The sequence below is a fragment of the Chelonoidis abingdonii genome, chromosome 7, assembly GCF_003597395.2.
Source record: "Chelonoidis abingdonii isolate Lonesome George chromosome 7, CheloAbing_2.0, whole genome shotgun sequence".
NCBI lineage: Eukaryota > Metazoa > Chordata > Testudines > Testudinidae > Chelonoidis > Chelonoidis abingdonii.
The window spans coordinates 65,032,739-65,040,987 of NC_133775.1; the positions used below are offsets into that span (position 1 = coordinate 65,032,739).

The 8,249-nt window shown below is 50.7% G+C and overlaps 1 protein-coding gene across 2 annotated transcripts in view; it reads right to left on the reverse strand.

Annotated features, from left to right (window-relative positions):
• Window positions 1-5,955: 5,955 nt before the first annotated feature.
• VAMP4 (vesicle associated membrane protein 4) overlaps window positions 5,956-8,249 on the reverse strand; it is a 51,573-nt gene continuing 49,279 nt past the window's right edge. For both annotated transcript variants that reach the window (XM_075067973.1, XM_075067975.1), the window contains exon 9: window positions 5,956-8,056. The gene's annotated coding sequence lies outside the window, so the exon portion shown is untranslated. The remainder of the gene's footprint in view (window positions 8,057-8,249) is intronic.

An 8,249-nucleotide genomic window follows, 5' to 3' on the forward strand; every position in this document is an offset into this window, starting at 1 on the left:
TGGCCTGTGCTCTCCAGTGCCGTGCTGGAGCCGCCACATTAATTTGACAAATACAATTTGCAGAATTTTAAAATAGTGTGTGCAGAATTTTTTTTTTTTTTTTTTTTTTTTTTTTGGTGCAGAATTTTTAATTTTTTGGCACAAGAGTAAATAGCCCCCTAGCCTGTGGCTGAGTTAGTGCAGTCCTCAAATCATGGTTTAAAGCAGGGGTTGGCAACCTATGGCACACATGCCAAAGATAGCATGCGAGCCAATTTTTAATGGCATGCTGGGGCCTGCCGGCACCCCAGTGTGCCATTAAAAATCCTGCTGACGCAGCAAGCGGCAAGGTCCATGCTCCCGGGCTGGAGCGCCGGACGAGCACAGCAAGCCGCCGTCCCCTCCACCGCCTTCCCCATGAGCCACGTCACCGTGCACAGCACTCTGGGGGCTGGGGCTGCGCGCTCCCGCAGGGCAGCGTTTGGCTCCATGGGGAGGGCAAGATGCTCCCTGCTCATCCAGAGCCCCGCCGCCACGCGCAGCCCCACCCCGCCCCCTCAAAGCACTGCGCACGCGGCAGCAGGGCTCCAGATCAGTGGGGAGCCTCATGGTAAGGGGTCCGGGTCCGGGTCTAGGGAGGCGGGGTGGATAAGGGGTGGGGGCAGTCAGGACCAGGACCGGGGGGGGTTCGTATTGTGGGGATGGATCCCGACAGCAGCAGGCAGCGGGGGAGTTGGATGGTACATGGAGAGCCCGGCAGGTTGTTAGGAGTGGGGGATGGATAGAGGTCAGGGCAATCAGGGACAAGGAGCAAGGGGGTCCCTGGGGAGCGCAGAGGGGCGGGGTCTCTGGATAGATAATGGTCAGGACACGGAGCCTGAGGGGTTGAGTTACAGGGAGGCTAGTCAGCAGGCAGGGTGTGAGAGGGGAATTAGGTTTGCAAGCAACGGAGCGTTGTATGCGTTCCAGGTTCTGGGGGGGGGAGCTGTGATGAAGGGTGGGTAGTGGTTAGATAGGCAGTGGAGGCCAGGGCAGTTCTTGTCTGCGTGCAGGGGGTGTGCATTAAGGTGGGGATGGTAGACAGGTAGAGTCCTAGAGGGCGGACAGTCACGGGGACAAGGGGAGGAAGCTTAGATAGGGTAGGGGGTCCCAAGAGGGCTAGCGGGACAAGGAGTGGCGAGGTTGGAGGTTCTGGTGGAGGGCAGTCACCCAGCCCTCTGCCTGACCCTGACCCCCACACACACACCCAGTCCTCTGCCCTGAGCCCTGTGCCCACCCGCCGCAACCCTGCCCTGAGCTCTGTACCACCAGCCCTCTGTTGACTCCTTGACCCCCCCATGACCCAGCCCTGACTCTGGCACTCCACACTATACCAGTCTCCCCTACCTGACATCTGCACCGCCCTACAATGTCCTAGCCCTCTGCCGCTGATTCTTGCACCCCACACATCCCCAGCCCCCCCCCCACATCCATGCACCCCACATACGCCCATCCCACCCTGAGCACCAAACGGGAGCTCCGCCCCCCACTCACATTATCCAACCTGCACCCTCACAATCAAATGGAGCTGCCCAGGTAAGTACCCCACACCAACCCTCCTGCCCCAACCTGAGCCCCTTTTCTATCTAGTCTCCTACACAGACCCTTTCACCCCCAGCCCTGTGCTCAGTGCACTCCCACCCTCAGCTCAGTGCAGAGAGAGGAAGAGAATGGGCCAGAACCAGGGAGAAGGTAGGTACCCACTGTATGTGGGTAGGGCCGGGACCCCAGACTGGCAGCAGGCTTAGCGGATCCAGAGCCGGGATCCCAGCTGGCAGGAGCCGGCGGATGGAACCCCTGAGCGGCAGTGGGCTGAGCTGCTCAGTCCACTGCCAGTCTGGGGTCCCAGCTGCTAGCCCCGCACAGCCTGCTGCCGGTCTGGGGTTCTGGGTGCCGGATCCTTCCCAGCTGGGGTCCCGGCCGCAGGCCCCACTCAGCCCACTGCTAGCCTAGATGAACAGAACCCCAGACCAGCAGCAGGCTGAGTGGGCTGGCAGTGTAAGATCAACATTTTAATTTAATTTTAAATGAAGCTTCTTAAACATCTTGAAAACCTTGTTTATTCTACAATACAACACTAGTTTAGTTATATAATATATAGACTTGTAGAGAGAGACCTTCTAAAAAAACATTAAAATGTATTACCGGCATGCGAAACCTTAAATTAGAGAGAATAAATGAAGACTCGGCACACCGCTTCTGAAAGGTTGCTGACCTCTGGTTTAAAGACTTCATGTTACAGAGAATCCACTATTTACTCTAGTTTAAACCTGCAAGTGACCTGTGCCCCATGCTGCAGTGGAAGGTAAAAACCCCCAGGGTCTCTGCCAATCTGACCTATGGGAAAATTCCTTCTGGACTCCAAATCTGGAGATCAGTTAGACCCTGAGCACATGGGCAAGACCCACCGTCCAGACACCTGGGAAAGAAATCTCTGTAGTAACTCAGAGTCCTCCCCATTTAGTGTCCCGTCTCTAGCAGTTGAGGATTTTTTGCCACTAGCAGTCACCAAAGAGCCATTAAATGCAACCATATTGCAAAGGTGTGTTGCTTTGTATGCACATTACAACTATACAGGTACCCCCATATAAAAGCATATAGCTGGAGAAGAAAGCAGTGGTGCAGAAACAGAGCTCTTTGTTTGGTCACAGTACACTTACACAGCCAAGTGGTTGTGTACAACAAATTGGTTTGATACTGGAAATAAATAAACACAGAGTGACTCTCCGAATAGATACTGGAGTTAAGGGCAATGTAAGCCCAGCAGGTGTGTGAAAGATGATTGACATCACAGCATTGTCTGGGAGATTGTAGCTGGGTGGATTGGCCGCCCACAGACCTGGAGGGGGAGGAACCTTTCATTGAACCCTGGTGGGTGGAGCCACACCATGCTAACCCTCCCACCGGAAGTTAGTGGGCAGAACCGGAAGTACAAAAGGCGGGCTGGAGCACTCAGTTGGGAGGTAGCTGCCAGAGAAGCCAGATGCCTCCTGTGAGCTCCTGAGCTGGGAGGCTGCTGCAGGACTGGCCAGGGCCATTTACAGACCCGAGCACGGAGGAGCTGCAAGTGCTGACAGAGGCCTTCTTCCCAGACCATCCTCTACAGAGCCAAGTACACCCTGAGAGGCAGTTAGGCAGTGGCCCAGGGGGAGCTGATGCCTGGCTGGTTGCAGTGTTGACAGTGAGTGAATCAGTGTGTTGCGGTCAGGATCCCTGACGACCCGGTGGCAAACCGCTCCACCACTGCTAGGGCCCTGGGCCAGGATGCAGTGGAGTGGGTGGGCTGGCATCCTCCCTGCCACCCCAAGCCGTGGGTGGCAGTCTCCCCATCTCTTAGGCAAGAAGCCTGCTCTTGTTGGCCCTCTGCCAGAGTTAGGAGGCCCAACTGTTTGCCACTCATCCTGAGTGCAGGCCTGTGCCAGAGACTCTTTCTGCCCCACCCTGACCAGGGGCTGGGGCTCTGTAACTGTGTTTGTTGTTTGGCCCTGATCACAGGCCCAAGCTCACGTCTCCCGTCACCCCACTGATTCTGCACGTCAGGCGACCCCCGCCACCCGACCCCAGAGAGATAGTGGGGCAACTTGGCTGCCCACAAACCCAGAGGGGGAGGAGCCACTCCCCCCAACGGACTACAGAGATGTAGTGTCTACTTATGAGGAGAAGCCAGGCAAGTAAGTGTGGCTGAGACAGCTGGACTGAGTACAGAATGGGCATCCTTGTAAGTAGGAGAGTTTAGTGGCCAGGGATCTGGGTTCAACTCTCAGATTAGCCAGCCCTCCAGTGTGACCGTGGGTAAGTCACTTACATGGTCTTGTGCCTCACTGATTTAAGAACTGGGCAAACTCTAAGTTCTTAAGCAGCATTTCTCTTACGTGGCCTAGCTGTACATTTCAATTAACCAACACTCACAGACTGAAAACCTGCTCCTTCCAAGCCCACATATGGCCAAAATATCGAAAACCTTCCATTTTTGTTCTTTACAGTATTGGCACAACGTTCCTATTGGGGATTTACTAAGACTAGCTCCCTCTGAATTTGCAGTGACTGCAGAGGTGTTCTCTATGCCTCTTTGCCTGAGGGCAAGTCTACACTTAAAACACTGCCTTGGCACAGCTGCACTGATGCAGCAGTAGTGCTTTAATGAAGACGCTCCAAGCCGATGGGAGAGAGCTCTCCTGTCGACGCAGTTAATCCGCCTCCCCAAGGGGCAGTACCTATGTTGATGGGAGCTCTCCCGCTGACATAGCGCTGTCTACATGGGGGGGGGGGGGGGAGGGTTAGGTCGGTGTAAATACGTCACTCAGAGGGGTGGATTTTTCACAAAGGAAGCTGACCCTGGGTAACTTGGTAAATGCCTGATGATAATGGTGTCAGAATATAGACTGGAAGCTCTTTGGAGCAGGGCCATCTTTTTGTTCTTTCTTTGTACAGCGCTAACACAGTGGCACTGTGGTCCATGACTGCTGGAATTCAGAGAACATAGCAGAGACTGCAAGTGTCTGCACTACAAATGTAAGTTGACCTATATTAGGTCAACTTCTAGCCAACACAGTAATTATTGCAGTGGTTCATGTCTATAGTCCTTGGGTCAGTGGTGTGCACCCTCACCAGGGACGTTTCCACCAAACTAAAAAGCGCAGGGGGTGGCTGGGAGCCCCATCTCTCAGCTCCATCGGCAGCTCCCTGCCAGGAGCCTGGCTGCCCCACAGGCTCCAGGGCTAATGGTGGGCTGCCTCCGCTGCTCCCCGTTGCCTGCAGGGAGTAGGGGGAAGCTGCCTGGGGCTTCTTGCCCCCCATTGTTTCCCACTGGGAGCCTGGGGAAGCCACCTAGGGCTCCTCACTCCTCCTTCCTCGCCCCCGCCTGCTCCCCACAGGGAGCTGGCCAGCCTTGTCAATTTCACAGCTCAAGATTGCCCTGCTCCCAGCAGGGAGTGGGCAGGGGGACTCTCGTCTTCTCCAGGGGAGCCGGGGCAGGGAGGGGTTTTCTTGTAAATTCCACAGCTCCTGCGTCATCTTAACTACACTGATATAAGCCCTACACCTCTCATGGAGGTGGAGTTTTTATGTGGTGTAGTAGGGCACTTACATCAGCGGGAGCAAGTCTGTAGGGGAGACACTGACATAGTTAGATTGCCATAACATCCCTTACCTTGACCTAACTGTGTAGTGTAGACCAGCCCTGAAAGAGATGGATAGGAGGGTCGTTGGATCAGCTGGTGTTAATCTGGTGTAAGGCATGAGCCAGGGGCAGTGACTGAGGAGCAGCACTGGTGTTCCAGCAGCCATTCAGCTGGACAAGTGGTGCTGCATTAAAGCCCACACCCTGATGCCTCTGGAGAAGCTGATCCAGTGCCCTGCAGCACCCATCTTTTCAAGGTCTGCAGGCTTTGGTGATGTGTTCAAATCCCCCTTTCTGCATGGTGGGATGTTGAGACAACAGACTCAGTCCTATGGCTGGCACAGGGGCTCAGCCTGCAATCGCTCCAGTAATGCTGAGTCCACAGTCTCCCTTGGCAGTTTGTTCCATTGATTAACTGTTCCTATTTTCCTGCATGCCAACCTATTAATATTTAATTTTCCCTTCTGCAGCATAAGCTTATTTCTTCTTGTTCTTTTCTTAAGAAGTGAATAATCTCTCCCTACCCTCTTCATAACCTCCACTGATTGTTCTCTGTGAGTTATCCTCTCCCTCCTTTAGTTCTTTAGCCTCAACATATCCAACCTCTGACGCCACATTCATTTTAGTGCCATTTTCTTGCCTGTGTGGACCATATTTTTTTTAATAATGTGCTCTCAAAAACTGATCCGCTTGCGCTACCTAATTATAGCAGGATAATTACTTTGCTCATCTTACACACCATCGTCTCATTAATATCTCCCAGCAGCCGTATTGCCAACTCTCATGACTTTATTGCAAGACTATTGATATTTGGTGGCTTGTTTTTTTTTCTTAGCCCCAGGGCCACAGGCTGACCCATCTGTTTTTAAAGAAAGTCTCTAGCTCTCACGGTTACATGGAAATGTGACAATGTCCACACTAAAGAGTCAAGCCCAAAATTAAGTCAAATTCCTGATTTATGGGGACCTGACCCATGACTCTTGAATGTGGGGGACTGACAATATTGCAGCATGACATGGCTTTTTTCTCAAATGTCACATGGTTAACGTTCATCCAGTTTATCTGGTGATGCCAAGTCATAAAATCTTCTCCATGGTACTGTCTAGGCCAAACTGAAGTTTCTGGGTTTATACCTTCTAGCAAACACTTGTATTTGGTCTCACTGTTTTTGTTTGTTTGCTTGCGTGGTTTTTTTTTTTGTTTTGTTTTTTTTTAATACTCCCATTGGCTGTTTCCATTAGGTGCCTACATGGTAGCTGAGCAGAGTAATCTTGGAAATCTAATCCTGCCCTTCCCTAGCTGTCAGATTCATATTTATAGATTGATATGCAGATTCCTAGGCCAGAAAGAGCCTTTGTGATCATCTAGTCGACCCCCTGTGTAACACAGGCCAGAGAACTGCCCCTAAACAATTTCTAGAGCAAATCTGTTAGAAAATCATCCAATTTTGATTTTTAAATTGTCAGTGATGGAGGGTCAACCCTTGGTACATTGCTCCAGTGGTTAATTACTCTCACTGTTAAACATTTACACCCTATTTCCAGTATGAATTTGTCTAGTTTCAACTTCCGGTCAGATTGTGTTAGACCTTTCTCTGCTAGATTGCAGAGCACATAATTAAATATTTGTTCCCTATGTAAATACTTTTAGACTGTGATCAAGTCACCTTTTAACCTCCTCTTTGGTAAATTAAATAGATTGAGCTCTTTGAGTTTAAGGCATGTTTTCTAATCCTTTAATTTCACCCATGTGGAGACTGGGAAGCTGTGAGAGTGAAGCGCGATTTATGAATAAATACCCTGCATTACCCTAGCACTCAAAGCATTTTAATAGGGGTGTGTGAGTATCAGCAGCAGCACTGTAAAGATGAGGAAACTGACTTCCCCAAGGCCATGCACCAATTCCTGGACAAACCCATCCTCTCATCTGCTAGTTGATGATGTGTTGAGTAAAGGACTCATGCTTCCCTTTATCAGCCTTATGCACGTTAAACCTTATTACTAAGAAATACCATGGTTTCAAATCTGTTAAGAGTGTGTGTGCTTTAATCTCTTTATTTCCTCTCTGGCTAGCCCGCTTGCACGGAGAACATCCCATGATGCACTGGGATGGCTCAGCCAGAGGGCAGACCACAATGCATCATAGGAAATGTAGGCCATGCAGGCCCCCTAGCACACACAAACTACAAATCCCATGAGGCACTGTGGCAGCTCAAGTGGATCCAGTTCAATTCCATTTTTCAAACAAACATCTGGGGGAGACAATCTCTCCCTCCACCCCCCACCTCCCAAAACCATCATTTCAGTTTGCCACTGGAAAAATTTTGGTCTAATCAACTTTTTTCTGTGGAACAATTTGATTGTCTGGAAATCCCATTTTCCACTGAAAAAAATATTTTGACAGAAAAGACCACCCAGCTCAAATACATAATCAAATCAAATGAGTGTAGGAAGCAGGTACACTCTGTTCGAAACAGCAGCCATTCCCACATGTTTACCATGCTGCAAGTTTTGTATAACGATAGGTCTGTAAACATGCTGCAACTGCATTGCAATGCCCTTGGTGGGGTTGGCATAGAGTGAGGTGGCTTTTTATGAGATCTCCACTTCTAAAGTGACCTCCTGCCCACAATAAGCCAGTCAATCCTTTAACCCTCTTTCTAAATAAACATTTCCCCAAAGCCTATAACCTATGATAAGCCACCTTAGCCTTCAGCTGTGCAGGCCAGTTATGGGAGGATTTGTAGACACAGAAGGAAGCAATATGTTATAATGCCGATAAGTACCTCCTGGCTGGCCATGCTGGCTCTCCTCGAGCAGTCACCACACTGGCATCTTCTCCTTCTAGCATTAAAAGCAGACTGGCACTGGGTTCCAGTACTGGCCATGCCTTTGTAATGACTGTATTGGTGGAGACGCCCTGTCGTAAACAGATAGCTAAGGGTTAATGCCTCTTTTACCTGTAAAGGGTTAAGAAGTTCACCTAGCCTAGCTGACACCTGACCAGAGGAACCAATGGGGGAGCAAGATGTTTCAAAAGGAAGGAGGGAAGTTTCCTTTGTTTCGTCAGTTTCAGCCAGAGTGAAAAAGATCAAGGAACCAGCCTCTCATCA